This window comes from Paramormyrops kingsleyae, chromosome 16, assembly GCF_048594095.1.
Source record: "Paramormyrops kingsleyae isolate MSU_618 chromosome 16, PKINGS_0.4, whole genome shotgun sequence".
Lineage (NCBI taxonomy): Eukaryota > Metazoa > Chordata > Actinopteri > Osteoglossiformes > Mormyridae > Paramormyrops > Paramormyrops kingsleyae.
In genome coordinates this window covers 23,752,979-23,775,700 of record NC_132812.1, presented here as the reverse complement: position 1 = coordinate 23,775,700, position 22,722 = coordinate 23,752,979, and the positions used below count along the sequence as shown (strand labels likewise).

Below are 22,722 nucleotides of genomic sequence, written 5' to 3'. Positions count from 1 at the left end.
TCAGCAGTTCAAGAACTATCGAGCTGATAATTAATGAGTCGTTAATTTAAGGTTAATTTATTCAATTGCCTAATGGTCTTTCAGTGAGTTAGAACCACTCAATGACCTTTTTGATAAGTTGTTATAATAGGACCTGGTCATTTCTGATTTGGGCTAATTTCGGTGCCCTCCCACCAGGGAAGGCGATGTTTAATTTTAAAATTACATTTATTTAACTGATGGATCCAATTAAGCAACAAGGTGCCAAGATATAAAATGCATAATTGCAGTAATGCTTGACTAGCATTGATTTATGTGTGTGATGCAGAAAAATGTGAAAAACAGCAGAAAATAAAAGATGAAGAATCAGGAAAGTGCCTGATTGAAAGCTGTTGACTTAAATCCTGATATGAAAATATCAAGTTAAAGACTGACACACATGTCCAAACAGGCCAAAGGATGTAAAGCTAGCAGCCATTTCAATATAAACACCAGTCGCATGGATGCAGGACCCAGGAACTAATGATGGTTATAAATGACACAACAGCCCCCAGAGTTAAAGCAGGTGTTTTCCTGACACAGGCTGAGGAAGCCCCTGACCAGTTCCTGTCAATGGTGGGTATTTCCACCTAAACATGTACTAGTACTCCTACATTTCCCATTTCACTTCCTGGTCTTTGTAGCACTGATGGAGCTTCCGGTCCTCGTTCTCTGCAATTCCACCTTAAGGACTTCCTGTTATTTGCACCCTGCACTCTGTGTGTGCTGTCTCTCTTTCACCAATGGTGCCACTCTGTGGCACCACTTTCTCTACTGCCCCCTATAGGAAGTCCTCCCAGCATCCGTGGTCTGTACTTCTGTGCTGCCCCATGTGGAATCTGTTCACGGTCCACGAGACCCATAATGTAGGTCCATCCTCCTCCTGTTCACTGAAGCTTTTCTTTCATCGAGCTTTAGTACCTGACTCCTGGATGCCAGCAGACAATTTTCAGGCTGAAGATGAAAGCAAAGCAGGCTGGCGCTCATTAAAATGGCCACTGAATCAGAGTAGAAAACAATGGACCAGCTGTTCAGAGATGTTTCAACCCAACAGGAGTCTTCTGTGGGGGGGGTCCATAGTCTATGGAGTCTTAACTAATGGTTGGGCTGGGAGGGGGGTGAGCACACAACCACACACACACACACACACACACACAACAGCATGCCCTTCACCCTCTTGTGGTTAATTCTCCAAACGTAGATTAAAAAAAACGTTGTGCCCACTTTGGTTCTGTTTAATCTGCACCCCATGCCACTGTATCCATAAGATACCACTGAAAGCCAAGACAATGGGGCGTGAGAAGTGAGGGGGCGACCAGCACCACTGAACGAGGTATTTTAGGGATTTGCTGGAGAGTGCTTTTACTTTTCGGAAATAAAGGCATGCGACATGATGGCGAGGTACAAGTGAGATGCTGAAACAATCTTTGTGATGAGAGAAGCAGAAGATGCTGTATTAACCAATCAATCAATCAGTCAATCAACCAATCAACCTACCAATCTACTAACTGACCAATCAATCAATCAATCAACCAACCTACCAACTAACTGACCAATCAATCAATCAACCTACCAACCAAATAATTGACCAACCAGTCAAACAATCAATAAGTCATTCATCGATCCATTAATTTATTTGATCTATTATTCATTTAATCTCTCATCATCCTGCCTGTCATCATGGTGTCCCACAGCGCCTCCTTACAAAGGCCACCACATGGCGGCGGTGCGATTGCGGACTGCTGTGTGCGTAACCCGGGCGATGAGGCGAGGACGGTGGCAGCTCGTGTGAGAAGCTGGAACGGGAACAGTCAGTGCCCAGGTGAGGTATATTTAGCAGCTTATGCAATATGCTTTTAATGCCACACACAGTGGATGCATTTTTAACGCTGGTGCAAGAAAGGGAAAAAGTTAAGTACATAATCTGTGTTGTTTCTCAGGGGGAGTAGAATGTAAAAGCATTAAAGAGAAGATCTGAAACCCCCCAGGTCAGGCAGCTCCGGTCACAGTGGTTTGAGCCAGTAGAGCCCAGCACTGGGGCTGCAGCACATTACCCCGGAGGGGTGGGGGAACTATGGTTGCGTGACTAATCTTGTCGCAGACATGGCTCTCCTGGATGTACGGGGGAGCTGGCTAGGGATGAGCAGGAAGAACAAAGCAAAGCTGTCGTGGCCTACATACAGGCCAGGCAAAATGGCTGCCAAGATGGCCGACTACAGCGCAAGAATAAACGCGGGCTAATTCATACTTCGATATCGGTTCTGTGATCTTGCTGACTTAGGCTGTGATGCTGCCAACATTGTGAACACATGTTTGACTGACTGTAACTTAATGCCAACCGCAGCCCTGTAATTAGGCATAGAAGGGCAGCGAGCGGGTGACGCTGGATGACTGGCTCAGCGTGCGGCTTTGCACAGCACTGATTGTGGGCTTCGCCTCTCTGCCCATGTGCCTGTCTCTCTAACTCTCCTACCATCGGACCGTGGGACCCCAAAACCCTTCATTTTCTGCACGCAGGGGGCAGGGTCTGTCTGCTCAAAGTTCGGCAGCCTCCGTGACACGCAGAGGCCGCTGTCGCGGGGCAGAGGAGCGTGACGTGGCCCTAGGCTTCAGAATTTGATGGCATCTCAGCTACACTGGCAGTGGTTTGTCCAGGCTGAACCGAACTCGGCCTGATGAGGTCATCCGTTATCGATTCTTCCCGAGGGTGACTGATGTGCTGTGGGACCGTGGTGTCAAGTCGTGTCGGCTCAGGCACTCTGAATCGGGGTGCTGCTTGTTTTTTGAGACTTTTATATGGTGTTTCAATGACTGCAATCCTGGAAGCAGAGGCAAATAAGCATCAAAGCACCTTTTCAGCTAACCGCCTCCCGTCTCCCGCCTCCCTCCCCGCTGAGTGGATCCATTTTTAATAGTCGTTCCAGTCTGCTGCACCTGTGCCCAGCTGGCCCTAATGAACAATCAGGGGCGCCCCCTAGGGACAGCAGGTGGGAGTGACAGGGGCCGCTGTTTGTCGTTAATCTTGGCAGCAACAGCCGAGTGATGGATCACCCATACCTGGCAAGAGCTTCAGCATGGCACGGGGGGGGGGGGCTTCGCGCCGGGGACACAGTTCTCGGGTGCAGGAGGGCTGTTGCCGATCTACATTATGGTGACGTAACGTGGTGGCGTGTGCTTGGGGACTTGTGTGACTTCCCTAACCATCAAGGGTGCCTCCTAAGATTCAGGGCTGTCAGAAAATGCTCCCTCTCAGATTTATTTAGGCTCCCAGTCTTGCATTTCACTCCTAACTCTAGGGTCCATCGCAACATCCATACAAAGTTAGCCGATTCTGCGTGAAGAACTTCCAACAGGCAAAAACACAAAGAGTATACCCACAAGACTCATTAATGTACTTCTGCGGTACTGTGAGGTCAGTGCTTTCACCCGTGCTTTTTTTCCTCCTATTTTCCCATTGTATAAAAATGAACACGGTAATTTCACCGCCCATAAAGCAGCGGGAAAATTAATGCTGTCAAAACATCGACTGGCAGGTTTCGATGCCCCCGGCCCCTAACCATTAACATTTCAGAACCACAGAGTGCTGGGTTAATTCGGTAAAGAAGGACAGGCAGCTTTATTAATTCATGCGTTTATTTATTCGGTGGCTGATTTAAATAAACCAATTACATGCCATTTTGACAGGCGGCTAACGCATTAGCTGTGGTTTTCTTAGACTCGAAACTTTGGTGATGGATGGAGAAACGTGTCCAGCTATGTCTCTTTAGTAAAAGTCTGACACTCGTATTTAATGATTTTCCCAGGTTTATTAAGATTCAGCGTTTCTTTCATGAAAAATGCCAAGCTTCACTGAAAATTTGCATAACCTGGTGTAGCACCTTAGAAGAGTACTTTATGGGTGTTGTAAGGGTGAGAGATTGATTGCTGTGTGCAGCTATTGCAAATGGTTTTGATCAGCACAATGGGCGATGTTATTGTAGGCTGTCAGTAACAGAATAGCTTAGTCCATTTTCTGTTGGCTATTTTGTCGGTAGCTTGTGACGGCCCCGCCCACTGTGTTTCAAAGCCCACATCCCATCACTCATGGGAGTTTTACTTACACAAACGTGTTCTGAGGGAATATGGAAAAATAATTGGTTCAGAGAGATAACCTATCAGATAGTAGAGGAGGTGGGTCCAATCAGATGTCTTGGTCCTGCCTCCTTTAGTTGCTTGGACCCACCTCCTCTACAATTTCATTGGTTATCTCTCTGAACCAATCATTTTTCCTTCTGCCCTCGGAACATTTTGTGTGTAAGTAAAACTCCCAAGAGCCATCCCTGCATTTGTGGCAAGCATCAATTATTTCGTTTCCCACATCAGCACCGGATGACTCTGGTTTTTGGTTTCACAGGGACCGGAACGTATCAGAGAAAACAGCTGCTAAAATGGCAGACAGCAGCAGTAACAGCTGGACTTGTATTTAACGAGATAATGCCCAGTTTTAAGGAGCAACAGAAATAAAATCAGGCGAGCCATTTGTCACTTATACACTTATAAGCTCATAAGCTTATGTGCTATTTCTGTTTTGAATTTCAGCCGTAGTATACAGCAGACCTATTGTATGGCAGTAATTACTGCCAGAAGCTGTAAATTGTGTTACTCACTGAGACTCCACGCTATAATTCATCTTCAGGGCGGCAGTAAAGTAACTCAGAAGAAAAAACCTGCCGTTTAAGAAACACGGAGGTGCTCCGGTCCCCATCTGCAGGGGGAGGCTGTAAGAGGGATGCCCAGAGAGAAAAGCCATTTTTTTGTACCTTTAAGGATGTGGAAAGTTGCTGAGACCCTGTCTGGTACACAACGTTCAGTGATTCCTGCTAGGGCTGCTCTCAAATGGCAGTTCAAGACACACACACACACACACACACACACACACACACTACTGGAAAAGGGTTAGCAACACAAAAAATTGGCTCAAATGCCCAAAAGACATTATGCGGAGGGAGTGAATCCTTTTTCACGTAGAGGATTTGCAGAGGGTACTTGTTTTGGGATGTAACCAGTAAAAAGGTAAACATGGGAGCCCGGTCTCTTGAAATCGTGTTTGGAATTGTCAGTGTGCCATCCATGTGAATGAAACCCGTGGCAACCACGGTGAGAAGTCATCACTGTATAACATGTGTGATGTAAAGAAGTGAAAGTGTCACATGATCAGTGACATCAGCGGTATGTCATCCAAAGCCCTCTCAGAGTGAATGTTCTGCCCAAAAGGCTTTCTTTGGCAACGGGGCAATAATGGTTATTAGTTCCTCATTAGTAATGGCTCAGCTGCTAATTGCTGGGAATTACGGCTCTTAAAATGATTTTGTGTGTTGAAAAGAGGGTGATGGTGTTCAGGGGCTGTAATGGCAAGACGCGCCCCCCCCCCCCGTCGTGCGTCAGTTTGGGCAAAAAGCTCATTAGCTCAGCTGGACAGCCTTTAAATCCCAAACAGGTGCAGAATCCAGATAGTTTATTGTTCACCAGACCCTTTTGCAGGTCATCGTTCAGCCATCTTGGAAAATATAATTGTAGTGCAGTGAAATGTCCCAGATGTGAACTGCAAAGTGGCAGGGAGTGTTGCGGTTTTAGTAAAAATTACTGTGTACTTTAGCAATAACCCGACTCCTTCTAGAAGCTGTACTGAGCGCTGTCTGACAAGGCTGTCATTTCCCTCGCATCATTTTTTAGTACGATAAGTCTCTGAAAACATATGTCTTTAAACCACTGGATAGTTTCTGTGCTTCGCTTTAATTGTAAAATTCTTATCATGCTTGAATCAACATGCCAGCAGAAGGACGCTGCTGCCAGAGATGGAGAAGATGAAGGAAACCGACGGGAAGAGGAGCTGGACACCAGCAAAGGAAGCCAGTGCTTGGCCAATGAAAAACGTCCGTGCAGCTGAAGCTGAGATTCTGCACAGCCATGTTACTGAGGTATCCAGCATCAGGTGAGATCGGAGATGGTTTGTTTGCGAAACCTGCAGGCCAAACAAACAGACGTCAAATTAAAAATTCACAATTTAAGGCCTAACTTTGAGGGAGTTGGATGCTAAATCATGCTTGACTCTCCCAGAAAGACAGCTGGTGTCCCTGTGGTGTAAAACAGTGGGGCTCTTGTGGCAACATCCATAAATTAAATACACAGTGCCTATTTCCATGAGTGATTTCAAACAGGGCAGTTAAACCGAGCATCTCCATCTGCCTCTCATATTGTAATATAATCCCCAAGCAGTGACCCCCACCAAAAAAACTGCATTTCATAACAGAATATCTAAAACAATTACTGAAATAATTATTGTCCATCCACCCATCCGTCCATCCATCCATCCATCCATCCATCCATCCATTAATCCATCTTCCAGCCACTTCTCCAGTACAGGACTTTAGGAGTGGCCTGGGGTCTATCCTAGGCAGCACTGGGAACAAGGCAGAAAACACTCTGGATGGGATGCCAGCCCACTGTAGGGCAATTACTATCATAATAACTGTAACTATAGCAATGATAAGGCATTTTAATGATGACAAACAGGCTTCCCGCTGCAATATACGTCTGTAATGTGTCCCTGTGCTTCCACAAGCAAAACCAGCGTGATAAAGACTAATGATGGATGGATGAGCTGAGGGTTGCATAATAACGACAGGTGAATTTCACCAACATTCTGCATATATTTTGATGGTAATGATGTAATGAGATCCCCTGCACTGACTTGTGTCCTGTGGAGTTGTTTACATGAACCGGCGTGATATTGGGTTCACCTTGGGATGGAGCTGGGAGGAATCCTCGTGCTATCTTCAGACGTGCGGTCTGCGTTTCCAGGAGATCTGGGGGCTGATGTGTGGAGAGGCTCTTCATTAGAAACTTAGTGCGAATGCATTTACAGATTATTGTGCCCCGCCCTCCCCTCCCTCTGGCAATTTGGACGGAATCTCGACGCGTGATTCGCTTAGCGGTTCATTCCATCACCCAGAAGGCCAACTGCTCAACCAATAGGGGGCAGTTAGACACACTGGATCAGCCCATGTCTGAAGCCTGGGCACACGAGCAAAAAGGACACGGGGGGGGGGGGGGGGGTCGGTTAGGCGCGGGGACCTTGAGATCAAGGGGAGACCTGCGGCTGGTGTATCAGGCTGGCATAGTATAATTACTATTTCTTCTACAAAAGTGGATTATCTTAAATGTTTGCCCCCCAAGAGCCTCTGTGTGCAAGCAAATAAAGAACTAATAGATTTACCACCTATTGTGGAATAGGGATGATTCAGCACAACTCTGGCTATAACTAAGAATCACAGATAAAAAAAAACCAGAGCATAATTCAGCATTTTTAATTCTCCCTAAAAGTATAAAAGTACGAGAAAGGCCTGCAGATCGTGTATCAGGGTTTTTCCACTGGCCCCGCACTGATAGAGCTGCGGAGGCAGATAAGTTATTTTGTGCAGCACTTAAATCACGTAATTAGGCTTGTTGTAGAGGCCTTTGCACATGGGAGCGCACGGCTGCACTGTGGTCACTAGGGGCGCCGTTCAGCGCGTGCTAAGGTACGTTTGTAAAATAGGAGGGCTCTCTGGGAGCACGAGTGTTCGGGGGCCGCAATTTCAGGAATCTACTGCAGATTGACACAAGACGGAGTCTCATCCCTGTCCTTTGATGGGGTTTTGGGGGGTGGATTGGTATTCCTACAAAAAAGTGATCTTGTCTGTAATTTTAATAAGACCCCAGCTAATTAAAAAGCAAAATATTTGGCTTAATAGATGTAGCTGGCGTGTTCTGCCTGTGGCATCAGAGTCGCAGTCACTCAGGACGGGCCCCGGTTGGGGGGGGGAGGGGGGTCTGGCTGTTTCTGCAGCGTCGCTGTGGAAACGCCTTACCCCATAGCGGGTAATTGGCGTGTTTGTGTGTACCTCTGCTGATTGCCGGGCTGGTGTAGACAGCTGCAAGCTGACACAATGTCTACAGAAAAACTCTCCTGGATTATGGACCCTTGGTACCGGTGAATTTGTTGGATTTTTGCCCTTTCGGTCATGGAAACATCGCAATACAAACAAGCCGGAGGAACGTTAGCGACATTTTTTTCTCCTTCTGGATGCAAAGAGCACAGACTGATTAGACAAACCGGAAGCTGGAGATGATCTGAAGCATACGGTCGAGATCTGAATATGATGGAGGAGATTGTGACATAAAATAAAAATAATACAGAATTCATTCCCAAATAGAGTAAAATAAGTTCATTTTAAAGTGAGCATGAACTGAAAAGCACGTTTGAAATAATGTGTTTGAACATGAAAGCACTTCAATGCACACATTTCATTAATAAAAAGCTGAATTAGCAAAAACCTGAAAACATGCAGCTAGAACTCAGACCAGAAACTGAAAATGGCTTGTAGTTAAGGAATTATGGTATCATATACATAAGGGGGGCAATTTATGCAATTTATCTTCCCGTCCTGAGGCCGTGGCCAAAATGTGACTGAATAGGGTGAGTCTGGATTTTTACTGTGTATCCAGCTGTCCAGGATATAGCCACCATTGGCATTTCAGTCCTGCTTCTAGGAGACTGTTATGAATTGTCCCAGCAGTGCACTTCACACCAATCAATGTTTCCCATTTGAGGTCATCCTCCGATTTATGAGGCACTGTTGTATAAGCTGACAGTCATCTCCGGCGTTAGAAAGTTGCTGCTGCCCTCTGCCTGGCAGGTTTCCTGCTTCACCTTGTTCTTGTCCACTGCTGTTTCAGAACCTTTGAGCCTGGAAGCAGCCTGCCTCACATTGTAGCCTCTGCCTCGCAGTGTAGCCTCTGCCTCGCAGTGTAGCCTCTGCCTCGCAGTGTAGCCTCTGCCTCACAGTGTAGCCTTCTGCCGGCAGAACCAGGATTAAACCAAGATTTAAAAATGCAGAATTTTAAAAAAAATGTGGAGTGGTCTCTTAATTTTTCCTAGAGCTGTATTTCTTAAGACACTATGGCAGGCGAGACAACATGGAGGACAGGCTCTGCTCTCTGCCCATTATGGCAGGATGGGCACTGATTCAGCGCAGGCTTTTGAAGAAGGACAGCATTTGGGAAACTATCCATCAAAGCAGGGAAAATAACAGAGAAAGAGTGTTTCAAGGTCCAGTACAGCTTAACCCCTGGGGAGGGGGTGATATGACGTTGCATTGCTCAGTTTAAGTGCTCTAAAAGCCTTTTCACCTTCATCTTCAAAGGGCTGGTGTGACACAGCAGAGAGCAGGTGTGAGATTAAGGTCAGGTGTGGGACGACGGCCCGGCATAGTGCTACTGAAATCGCATCCTGATCTCCGTTTTGTCCGAAATGTATTAAGGCCTACACTTTATTGATGTTTCTGTCCCCCCTAATAATCCTATCTTGTCGAAACATTACCGCTTCGGACACGCGGCTCCTGCCACCAGCTCGCAGACTCTCTAAACATACTCCCACACTTCTTCCTGCGGCTGAAACAGTCAACCGACTTGATGGATTTCCTGGCCCTCGGTGGTAAAATTCGATCGATTTTTCACCACGCCTGTTCTTATAATGAGCGAAACTCAGGCATAAAGCAAACCTCTGGAAGATGTGGAAAGAAAAAGCACTTAACGTATTTTGGAAATAGCAAAGGTCTCCTTAAAAATTCAACATCTATAGCTTAAACCAGTGTTTCTCAGTCCAGTCCTCGGAGATGCTCAGACAATCCATTCTGGGTGGAAAAACAACAATATATATTTTTTACTTGAGTAAAGTTGCAAAATTGACAACGAATCAACAAAATATTATACTGCACAGGAATTCACGTTATAGTGATCCCAGTACAGGCGCTCTTCAGGTTACGATGGTGCCTATTACGATATTTTGACTTTACAATGGGGAAATGTTTTTCACTTTCAGTACATTATTAAATAAATTACACAAGATATTCAACACTTTATTATAAAATAGGCTTTGTGTTAATGCTTTTGCGCAACTGTAGGCTAATGTAAGTGTTCTAAGCATGTTTAAGGTCGGCTAGGCTAGGCTACGATGTTTGTTAGGTTAGGTGTCCTGCTTAAAATGCATTTTTGCCTTATAATAGGTTTCTCAGAACGTAACCCCATCGTAACCTGAGGAGAGGCTGTATGTAATCCATCCATCCATCCATCCATCCATCCAGCTCCTCCACAGAAGCATAGGGCATGAGACAGGAGACACCCTGGCCTACAATTCCAGTACATCACAGAACTAGTTACAGTAGTTCTGATGCTGAAATAAAGTATTGTTGACGGGGATCTGCCATTTAATGCCGGCATTACAGGTGAGGTGCTCCTTGCTTACAGAAGCTGAGCTGGTGCTGTTCGCTTGGCTGAATGCGGAGGCTCTGCTCTGTGTGCTACTCGTCTCCCCTTTAGGTTCCCGTATCACTCAGCTGTCGACCTGCTCCCTGGAGCCTCTCCAAACAGCACAGCGTCCCGCTGACGGTGACTCCAACCCAAACACGTCACCGTCTTCCTCCTGTATCTCACCTTCCCTCCTCTGACTGTCTGCCAGATTCAGAGCCACTCTGGACACGTTCTCTCACCTTGAAGCCTGGCTGAGTCCTACAGAATCCTGGGAGAAGCTCTTGGCCACGGTCTCCCATGGGCTTCGTTTTACCACGGAGGCACAAAGCCTTTCCATGTAGCACCGCTAGTCCTTTACAATTATAATCAGAGCTGTACAATTACAGCTATTATTTAACAGGAATCCTGCTCCAGCGGCTTCTCTTCAAGGCTGTCGCACAGGCAGTGTCCATTTCCCCACTAATCTCATTTCCACCAGCTTGTTTATTTTCCTGCTTCCTAGTTCCTTCTTTTGTTTTAATTATTTGTGTCGATTGTTCGATGTTTTCCCTTGATCGATTGACAGCGCACGCAACCTATTGGCTCATACTGTGCACAACATTTCAGACAGGCCTTCAGGCTAACAGGCAGCATAAAATGTTTGCTGCTCTGCTGGCAGATTTTTGCCTTGCTCTCAGTGTGCGGTACAACCAGTTAAGGCAGTGTTTCCCAACCCGGTCCTCCGGGACGAACAGACGGTCCATGATTTTGTTTCTTCCCAGCTCCTACCGGGAGCAAAAATGTGGAATGTCTGGCTGGGAGCAAAAATGTGGACCGTCTGTGGGTCCCCAGGGCCCGGGTTGGGAAACACTGAAACACTACTGTAGGGAGCCGGGAGCCAATCAAACTCTGGGACGCCAGTCCATCACAGGGCACATTCTCGCAGACTGTGGCTGGGTTTTTGGACCACAGACGGAAACTGCAAGACACGGGATGATGAACCTGACCCCACACAGATAATTTGAACCCCAGCCCAAGATGTGTGAGCCACCATCCTGTACATACCCCCCCATAACTGAAATATGACAGAGGACTACAATGAACAAAAATTCCTTGCAATAAATATGCCCACAATGTAATAATATGATAATTTTATGACATGGATTTATATTTATATTTATTATTATTATTTATATTTATATATTGACATGGATTACTTTGTTTTTTTTTAGCAGACTAAGGAGAGTTCGGACCACAGCTTATCAACAGCATCGTTTTTCCAGGTAATGAAAACCTCATAAATGAAATGAGGGACCGTCACTGCATCATGCCAACCGCTGGGGGCCCCCCCACCTCGTAATGTAACGCAGACGTCTCATATCTCAGCGCGTGGTGCAGGCTAATATCTATGGGGTCAGTCCCACCGTGACGACCCCCGAAACGCATCACTAAGCGCGTGGTGACTCTGCGTGTCCTCGCAGGCTGCTGGATCCTGTGAGATGGTCCCCTGGCTGCTGAGCTGCTGTCAAGCACCATGGGGTCTGGTTTCTCCTCCTTCCTGCAGAGGACGCTGTGATTAGGAGCGTTCAGGCGCTTCCTCTGCCTCCATAACGCCCCCCCTGCATCCTGCAGATGCACAGTGAAGAGCCCATATGTGTGGGCCTCAGGTCCAGATATGGCAGTCATCTGCTGGGATCATGAGCAGACCTGCAGCGCCAGGGGACTGAGCAGATGGAAAAGGGGAATTCATTAAGACTATTCCAATGTAACAGGCTGGATAGGCAAAGCCGCTAGAGCGGCCATTTTGGCTCTAGGAACGGACCAACTGACACGGAAAATAGGGAGGATGAAACAAAAGGGTGGAATTAATGTCTCACCGCACACCACAGCTCATAGTCCCGCCCACCAGATACGTCACAGGTATGCCTTGGAAATGTCTTGTGTGGAAAGATTGTATGTTATATGGCCATCATCCCATCTCCTGCATTACCCGCCCCTCCACACAGAGGTTTGTAATTATATCTTTGTAGAGACTCTTCATTCATTTCTACAAGGAAAACTAATCCCAACATGATGGCCGTAACCCCTACCCAGCCATAACCCTAACCATAAGTAACCAAACTAAATACGAGACTTGGCATTTTTAGTTTTTGATTGCATTCAAAGATCTTTTTCAGGACCTGAAAAATGTAATATAAACCTAATCCACACACACACACACACACACACACAAAAAGTCCCTGCAACGTCAAAATAACTGGTTTTTATTACATTGTGGGGACATTTGGTCCCCCAATATAACATATACATGACCCACACACACAGAGAAACAAACCACAGCTAATAATGCTACAGATCAGATCCTCAGCTCTTGAGGGAAGTATGATTTTTGAAGACCATCCATGTGTTTTTTCTGGTTATTTTTGGGACCTGCTGTTGGCTTTGAGGTTGTCATTTGAGATTAGGTACCGGGCCAATGATCAGATTCGACCTCAAAGCAAAGTAGTAATTAAATAGCTGTGTTTGTGGGGGGGGGTCTGGCTTCTTGTACTTGTTTTTGAACATAGGGCTCCTGCTTTCAAATGTTGTTGTCCTGCGGGAAAATACTGTTAATTCATGCACAGGAAAAAAAGACCAGAACGAGTGCCCCCCCCCCCCCCCCCCCACAGTCATCAGTGGAATGTTTCTGAGGAAGATGGGGCAGGGAAGATGGTGTGGAGAGCCAGGCCTGCTGAGCGGGATCAGAACCACACGCTTCCTGAGTTGTGTGCATGTGCCTACCCACCATTTTGTAAAAAATGCAAGCAGTCAACCAATAACGTGCATAGATTGACTGTGAATAGTACATTGTGGGACTTGCAGTAAACCTTCGGTCAGGGTAATGTGGCCAAAGAGTGAGCTTCCTACATCATCTCTTAATCCCCTAACCCATCCTCTCGTCATTCCCATCTTCTACCGCTAACTGTCACACCTTGACATTCACGACTCGCACCTCAGCGGCAGTAAGCAAGGTTAGCTGGACGTGTTTGACTGTATAATAGTTACATGAAGTTTCAAGATCATTAGCATCTGTGCCTGTGTACTTTTCTTGCGTCTTGTGTGTGGCTCTGAAACGGAGCCTAGCCACAGATTTGGTTTGCAGAACACCCTGCCAACATCCCATCTCACGTTCCATATCTGCTCATCCACACTTCCAGGGCAACCTGCAGCAATAACAGGTGGATGTTTATTGAAGCAAGTCATGTTTAGGATGTGGAGTGAAGGTACAACAGCAGAGCCCCTAGGGAACTGACCATGGGCAGCCTTAATGTTTCAGCTGGTAGCTGGTAAGCACAAGGGGGTCTATTAAAGACATATACATGAGGAATGAAGAGTTATACTGATCTACCTCCTTACTTTACTCTTCACCACTGTTATACCTCCTCCAGCAGGCAAAGTGCCCCCTTCTGGCTAATTCAGCTCATCACACGCATCAGGGCGCACAGTGTCTCCCGATTCCCTGTTTGTCACGGCTTTGGGAGACTTAATGTCATCCGACGAAGCATGAGGCAAGGCTAACTTGCTCGGGGACCAGGTGCTATTTTTCACGAGTCACCTTGGGCCGCCCAATCCTGGGATTTCCTGCAGTCGGGGGCCCGGTCCGGCAGCAGCGGATGGCAGGCAAAATCCTCAGTGCTCTTAGGGTCCAGTCACTCCTCTCTGAGAAGTAAAGTCTGCCGCCTGCCACTGAAAGCCAGATGCGAGATGCATTATTTAAGCGACGCCGCTGGAAATAATGCAGAATCTGAGGCGTTTCTCAGCCTGGATGCTCTGACCGCTCTTCTGTGCTTTACTCCTTTTTCATTAGATGTCATGGCGCTCATGAGAGAGTGACGCTATGAGTTTCCGTAAATAGGTCATTTCAGCCATTGTTAAGTGTGTGTGATGGAGTTTAACCCAGGAGGTGCCGGGTAGGATGTGTGTGTGTGTGAATGGGTCTCCTCAGTGCTGGAGGCTATTTTAGATGTGCAGTGTATGTGCAGCTGTTTCGTCAGGGTAATGAGCTGCAGGTTTTGCCTCCCTTAAAGAAGCTTTTCGCAGTGTTTCCTCGCCACCCACCGGTCACACTGTCTCTGACTGTCTGGCACTGACATTGTCACACTGGGCTCTGCACTGCAAAGGGCTGCTCGGTCAGCACTGGGCATGTCATGTGAGCTGGGAGATGGGTGCAGGAAGACACACGCGCGGACGTCCATACGCACATACGCAAACAGGCTAACGAGCCTCTGCTTTTAAAAAAAATATCAGATGAACTTAACAAGGAGGGCTTCGATCTTCAGACTCCATCCATCCATCTTCCGTACTGTTTATCTCTTAGAAGGCCATAGTGTGTCTGTGGGAACATATTCTGAAAAATAACCAAAAAAAGAGAGCAGAGCATGTAGGCAAGCATATAACCCCCCCCCCCCCAGCTCTGTGGTCTATTTTCTGACAGGCAACATTCGTCTACACATGCATTTGTGCTTAGGCAGTCATACACTCTTTCCCCCGCGCGCACACACACACACACACACACACACACACACACCCTTTCTCTGTGCTCACGGCCCCTCTGCCATCACCCATCACAGCTATGGCTTATATTTACTTCTGCGCTTGTGAGGTTGTGCACTTCCACTGACACCTAAATATTCATTCTGATATCAGGTCATTGTTTTCTACATAATTCTCTAATATTATACCCAGGAAACTATGGTACAAAACCCTCTTCTTAATGAAAGCTATACACAACAATTAGTTTAATAATTTTAGTTGTTTCTTTGTAAAACTTTAATATAACTCCAGTTTGTTGTGGGATGTTACTGGTAAAATGAATATGAATTATTTAATACTTAATGCTTAATAGTAACTGTAATCTCCAATTGTAGGAGGTGGGTGGGGCTTAACATAGCCAGGGATGTCCTTGTTGGTCACTTCATAAGCCCCGCCCATGACTATATAAGGCAACTGTGGCTTGTCAGTTGCCTGAGGTGAGATTGATTGCTTTTCACACTGGTGCTATCTGTCCTACATGATTCATGGCATACAGAGGGTGGAATAACAGACTAGGTAGATACATGGGCATGTTTGTCTGTATCTGCGTGTATGTGTGTGGGTACGGGTAACCCCATGGCCCGAATGGGAGCAGCGAGGGGATTAATGTCACAGGTGCCAGATCGTTTATCTGACATAGCAATGCGAGGTGCTGCCGGAGGGAACTTGGAGGGAGAAGCAAAAACGTGTCCCGCTCACGGCAGATGCGATGTCACGCTTGGCGATGGCTGCCCCCCCGTCAGGCTGGCAGGGGGCACGGGGACCTGGCATTGCCTGCAGGAGCCGACGTGAACGCGTAACGCTGGTGCCATGCTGGCAGCGTGATGCCGCAGCCTGGCTCGTGATCCATTTGGCTTAGAAACAGCCGCCTCTGCAGAAGTACGCAGGTGCGAAGCCCCCGTCGAGAATGTAAATAACCCTGATGTTGTCCGGCTCCCGTCCTGCTATGGGGCTCTGCTTTTAGCCCCTCCCAATATCCACTTTTTTCATCCATTCCAGTTTAACTTTCAATTGTAGTTTTTCATGCAGTTGCTTAAGGTTCCTTTCTCAGTCTCTGAAAGATACTGCCCCTTATTTGAGATGTGTGATCCCCCTCCTAGGTAACTCTAGGCCCTGAGATGAATAATGAAGGAACTCTTCCCGTAATGATGTAATCCCGTACGGCTGCTTTAACCTCAGGTTTGTCTCCTTTGAAAGTTTCAGGAGCGTCAGGTGCATCATCCCACTGATGTTCTTTTGGTCGAGGAAAAGGCTGTTTTTGTCTCACTATCTGCGGAATCGATAATTGGGATTCATATTTGGGTAGTGAAGGTGCCTCCGACTGATCTCAGCATTACTCAGTCTCCAGGCTTCCATGGTGACTGATCCTCATTCACTTCACGCTTAGGCTACAGTGTTCAGGGCTGGGGGTTAGTATTCCATGAGAGCGCCGGAAACAGTGGGCCTGCATACAGAAAATTGTTTTTTTTTTTTTTGACACGTCCACAACTTTTCCCTGCGATGCCCACAGGTCTTCAAAAATGCAGTGTCAAAAGTTGAACTGGGCGACCTTGGTGGGGGTCAGGATGCCCCCCCCCACATAATTAATGGGGGGGGGGGAGGGGGGATGTGGAGCTTGCCTGGGATTCTGGTAAGCGCCAGTGGTGAGATAATGAGAATTGCAGAGAAGCTTCGGGAGGGGGGGAGGATGTAGAGGAATGAGGGCACAGAGATGGAGTGCGTGTGTGTGTGTGTGTGTGCGTGTGTGTGTGTGTGTGATGGGTACCTCACACAGAAACTTTTAAAAAACAGGTAAACACTGGGCACTTGATCGCATTAGCGGTCGATGATGTGTTCTTGGGGATTCTGCCTAGACTGAATACTGAGATTATTTCTGTGTGTGTGAGCCAATGAAACAAAATATTGCCAGCGCTACTGCGCTTCCAGAAAATAATGATGGTTATGCTGGGGGGGGGGGGGGGGTGCGTTTGCCAGGTATCTCCCAGTTTTTGGGTAAAATCTGCTTCAAAATCAGAAGGCTGTGTTTCTCCTCATGATTGGTTCATTTTATTTTCCCGTGTTCCAGTGACATACCGTGACATGACCTATCCTGAGCAGCCCCCCCCCCCAACCCCCAAAAGATAAATGAAAAGTGAAGTGTAACTGAGCTGCAGGGTGCCACAGGCAGGGCGAATGAGGGTCATGAGTCCACTGCATTTCATGAGTCTGCCTCATACACCCGCAGCACAGCACAGATCACACCCCACTGCGATTCATGAGTCCGCCTCGCACATCCACAGCGCAGATCATGCCCCACTGCGGTTCATGAGTCCGCCTCGCACACCCGCAGCACAGCACAGATCACGCCCCACTGCGGTTCATGAGTCCGCCTCGCACACCCACAACACAGATCACGCCCCACTGCATTTCATGAGTCCGCCTCGCACACCCGCAGCACAGCACAGATTACGCCCCACTGTGATTCATTAGTCTGCCTTGCACACCCGCAGCACAGCACAGATTACGCCCCACTGTGGATCATTAGTCCGCCTTGCACACCCGCAGCACAGCACAGATTACGCCCCACTGTGATTCATTAGTCTGCCTTGCACACCCGCAGCACAGCACAGATTACGCCCCACTGTGATTCATTAGTCTGCCTTGCACACCCGCAGCACAGCACAGATTACGCCCCACTGCGGTTTATGAGTCTGCCTCGCACACCCACGACACAGCACAGATTACGCCCCACTGCGGTTTATGAGTCCGCCTCGCACACCCACGACACAGCACAGATTACGCCCTACTGCAGTTTATGAGTCCGTCTTGCACACCCGCAGCACAGCACAGATTACGCCCCACTGCGGTTTATGAGTCCGCCTCGCACACCCGCAGCACAGCACAGATTACGCCCCACTGCGGTTTATGAGTCCGCCTCGCACACCCGCAGCACAGCACAGATTACGCCCCACTGCGGTTTATGAGTCCGCCTCGCACACCCGCAGCACAGCACAGATTACGCCCCACTGCGGTTTATGAGTCCGCCTCGCACACCCGCAGCACAGCACAGATTACGCCCCACTGCGGTTTATGAGTCCGCCTCGCACACCCGCAGCACAGCACAGATTACGCCCCACTGCGGTTTATGAGTCCGCCTCGCACACCCGCGACACAGCACAGATTACGCCCCACTGCGGTTTATGAGTCCGCCTCGCACACCCGCAGCACAGCACAGATTACGCCCCACTGCGGTTTATGAGTCCGCCTCGCACACCCGCGACACAGCACAGATTACGCCCCACTGCGGTTTATGAGTTCGCCTCGCACACCCACGACACAGCACAGATTACGCCCTACTGCGGTTTATGAGTCCGTCTTGCACACCCGCAGCACAGCACAGATTACGCCCCACTGCGGTTTATGAGTCCGCCTCGCACACCCACGACACAGCACAGATTACGCCCCACTGCGGTTTATGAGTCCGCCTCGCACACCCACGACACAGCACAGATTACACCCCACTGCGGTTTATGAGTCCGCCTCGCACACCCGCAGCACAGCATAAATTATGCCCCACTGCGTTTAACTGGAACCCCCAGTGTCCTTGCTGCCTCTCTCAGGAAAGGTGCCACTTACTGTCACTCACCGTCACTCTGGCTCCCCGATATCCGCCACCTCATCCCCGGAGGAGATGTGTCAGAGCTGACAGAGGATAAACGAGTCCGACGAGAGGCTGCCCCAAAGACTCCACGCCATTAACGGAAGGCAGCGATCTGGCTAATCCTGCCGCCGCCCATTCTCCCCAGTAATGCACAGTGTAATTCGTTTTAATTGGACTCAAGTCACAATGGTTTTTCGAGCGCAGGAAGGGTGCGGGGCTCTGTCTCAATTAGCGCCACATCCAATCGGTGCCGCATTTTCCATCCGAAAAAGCAATTACGGGGAGAATCTTCCCGGAGAGCGTTACGTATTTACTGACTTTTAGCAATTCCAGATAAATTTCGACGTCTCCAAGGAAGGAAGCCAATTTTGCCCAAATTCATTTATGACTGAGATTAACATCCGCTGTATCTGGCAGCACAGTAGCAATGGTGCCCGGACGGGAAGACTTGCGGCCGGTGCTGTAGATGCGGGGCGTTTGGGGTGTAAATATGGCCGGCAGGACAAAATGAACCAGGGGAACGACGAATGCCACGTACCTGACGATTTTAGTGACAGTTTGCTGACTCAGAACCACATCCCAAGCAGCAAAAAGGGGAGTGAAGCATTGTGGGGCATATTCCCTGGGTAGCATGCTAATTTAGGCCACTGGATCAGTGCTGCTAACTGAGCCCATTTATACTGTACTGGGGCCATTCTGATGAAATGCTTAATGTGTACAGCAGGTGGCATGGCAGTTAAAGGCTCCCAGGGGTGACCCCACTATCGCACCCAAAAGGAAGGTGCTTAGGCTTTATTCGCCCAGGAAAATATAGATCAAGAGCATATCGGTGGCATCTGAGGAACTAAACTGAAATGTTAAATAATTGTAAAAGAATTATTTTTGTTAGCCAGGGTAGTGAAAATGCAGATGACTGAGACGTACATCCCCTGGCGAAGACTGGGGGAACGGTGAGGTAGCTCAATATTCTTTGGCATCATACTCTGAAAAGGTGCTTTACACAGAGAGAACTTGCATTCTCCACAAACACACAGCAGGGGGCAGTATTCGAACCCCCGACCCTGGAGGTGGGAGATGACAGTGCCATCCACTGAGAGGCTGTGCTGCCATGTTTATCGAATATGTCTAATCTAGTGTTGAGTTCTCCATGTACTTTAAGCAGTAGTGGAAGCAGTTGTGACACCAAGTAGGCCCTTCGATGCCTGATCAGGAACAGACGGACGTAGCATATGTTCCTGAATTTAGCTATTTTTTAGCAAATAACCCAGGCGGTTCCTTTCAACATTCCAAGCTTCTCCGGTGCTGCCACTGCTGGACGTCCTGTAGATAGTCCTGCTGTCCTCCAAACGACCTTTCGCTGGAGCTGGAATGAAAGGCAGTCCTGTAGGTGATGCCAGACACAAAGTGCACCGTGTTGAGAGCTGCCCCACCATGATTATTGTTGTTCGTCTGCCAATTGGAACCCGGAGTCCATGTAATGGTTGGTTTGGTCATCACCATTTCCCTTAAGCTTCGCATTCAGTGGAAAGGACAGATTCATCCCTTCTGATGTTCTCGGTGTACCTCCAGCATAGGTGCCATACGTCTCTTGGGATTGTCTCTGTCGATCAGGGTTTCAAGATCCAAAGAGTAACAGGTGTGACCTGCAGGGAAACCGACCCAAAACCTTCTGGTAAAGGGGTCGGATTAGCCGAGATTAATGACCTGTGAGCCCCAGCGCCGGGAACCAATCAGCTTTCTGCCACGGCTAAATTCGCCGCAGGTCAGCGAGCTCCACCACATATGTTGTGTTTGGTGACCTGAAAACTGCAGCGGCCAAAAGAGGCTTCCATTCGACCAGCACTCGATTGTGACATGAAAAATGAAAAGAAAAATGAATGTTATGCTACTATCTAAACTGAGTGGCAGTGTGTGTTTATGCAGGTGTGCTTTTGTGTCTCTGTTTCACGCCTTAGAGAGCGTGTTTCGGTGTGTGTGCATCGCCATGAGCATCTGCATGAATCTCCGCGCGCGATTGATCTCCCCCCGTCAGAGCCCAGCCGAACCCACAGAGCTCTGCTAACAGCCAATTTTCCGGTCAGACACACTCACCGAAACGGCATGGGGGCCCCAGCCAACCCTGGCTGTAATGCTTATCGCACTTAGAGGTGGGGAGGGGTGCAGGAGGAGAGCTAAGGGCACAATACAGAGGGAGAGAGAGGGAAAGAGAGAGAGAGAGAGAGAGACAGGGAGAGATGGAAGGAATAAGAAGGAGAGAGAGGAGAGAGGGAGAGATGGAAGGAATGAGAGGGAGAGAGGAAGGAGAGAGAGAGAGGGAGAAATGGAAGGAATGAGAGGGAGAGAGGAAGGACAGAGAGAGAGGGAGAAATGGAAGGAATAAGAGGGAGAGAGGAAGAAGAGAGACGGAGGGAGTAAGAGGAAAAGAGAGAGGGGGAGCGAGAGGGAGACAGAGAAAGAGGGAGAGCGAGAAGGGGAGACGGACAGATAGCGAGGGAGGGAGAGAGAGAGAGAGAAGGGGAGAGGGAGAGGGAGAGAGAGGTAGGGGGGGCACAATTGCCCACCATCTGTAAAAAACAAAAATTCATAATAAACTGCGTAGAGAGGGAGTGGGAGATGGACACTGATGGGAAGGGAGGGAGAGAGAGAATTGGTGAGAGGAAGACTGTCACATCTGGGCCTCTGCTGGCACACAGGAGGTGGGCGAGGAGAGCGGGACTCCCAGCTCGATCAGGCGGCCCGGCTCAAAGCCTGCATGGCCTGGCGGGGCACAAACGTGTCGGAGGCGCTGGTCTTTGGAGAGCTCAAGCTGTCGCACACAGAACGCAACTCCATATGGAGGACTGGAGGACAGACGCTGCCGGATGTTATGCCCCCCCCCCCCAGGCAGAAAATTCCTTCCCTGAGAAATGAAATTAAAAAGACATTATCGGCCAAGGTTGTAACGGGTCCCAGTGGAAAGCGGCACGGGCACGTCTCGCGTATGAGGTGCTTCCCTCTTCGGAGAGGCCTGTCCTGCCAACAGGCATACTGACACACTGTGGCTGGATGGCCAAGTGGGCCGCTCCGCAGGCTCAGAAAGCCCAGGGCCGCTATCCGGCTTCACGCCGGCTGATTTCGCCTGAAGGCAGCTCAGAGGGGCCATCCTGAAAGCTTTTGGCCACACGCTGGGGTTGCGGCCCTCTGCCCGCACGCGCCTCATAACAAGGGCTGCCCTAGTTCCTCGCCATTCGCATGTTTGCACCGTGTGCTGCACTGAGCTTGTAGACGGCTTGCAGAATCGACAAGAAGACAAACGGTGGGCCACCACAGACCCCAGGTCAGGAGTCTCCTGATCTGCTCCTTCGGCCGCACCGTCCATCCATGCCCGGTGTACTCTTCCGGGGGCTGTCTACTGGGGCGCCCCCGTCACCGTATTTGTCACCAAGTGCTGGCATGTGCTAAGCGCAGAGCTGCATCACTGGGCCCAGTCCCTCACTTCATGCCCCTGGACAGGTCAGAATTAGCTGTCAAATCAAGACCCGTCAAGGCCTCCCTCTGACCCTTATGCCGGAGGACTGGGACGGATCGACTCAGAAACCCCTGAATAATTTATTCCTGTCATGGCAACAATGTTCAAACAAAAATCTCCTGAGAGTGCAGACACCACTTAGGTGACCCACAGCTGGTTAACCCCCCCCCCCCCATTTGACACTCCCATGACCACCTCCAGATACACCTGATAATGGCCTCATTAGAGGCTGCAAGCACCCTGTTGGTCCATGGAAACAATGACAGCGGCCATCCAACAAGGTCTAATATATCTTGGTTTATACAGAGGCATAGCGGTGTGCATGTTTTCACACGGACACACGCTCATGACGGGAAGTAAATCCACCCAGCCTCTATGTCTGAAAAGTCAAGAATGTAACAGCCACCTTGAGCCTATACCCAGTCACAACAGTAGGGCGGCGCCAAATTCACCCAGTAATATACAGGAACCGCCGTTAACACCATGCCTTAAATAGCATCTTTGCTAGCATGAGAAGCTGAGGGTAGCTTGCTGTCCGCTTTGGATTTCCCAAAATGCCAAGGCCACCCAGGAGACGGAAACATTGAGAAAATCTGTTAGGGGGGAAAAATCAATCACAGAGCAGTGAAGATGTCTGAGAATTTGTATGCAAGACAGACACACATCCTGAAGCCCA

General features: G+C 48.7%; 1 long non-coding RNA gene across 1 annotated transcript; it reads right to left on the bottom strand.

Annotated features, from left to right (window-relative positions):
- Positions 1–5,933: 5,933 nt before the first annotated feature.
- LOC111858339 (uncharacterized) lies at positions 5,934–10,739 on the bottom strand. The gene is made up of 3 exons (XR_002841566.1): positions 10,587–10,739; positions 6,798–6,870; positions 5,934–6,019 (listed from the first exon to the last, which is right to left on the bottom strand). It is a non-coding gene; the product is annotated as an uncharacterized lncRNA (long non-coding RNA).
- Positions 10,740–22,722: the final 11,983 nt, after the last annotated feature.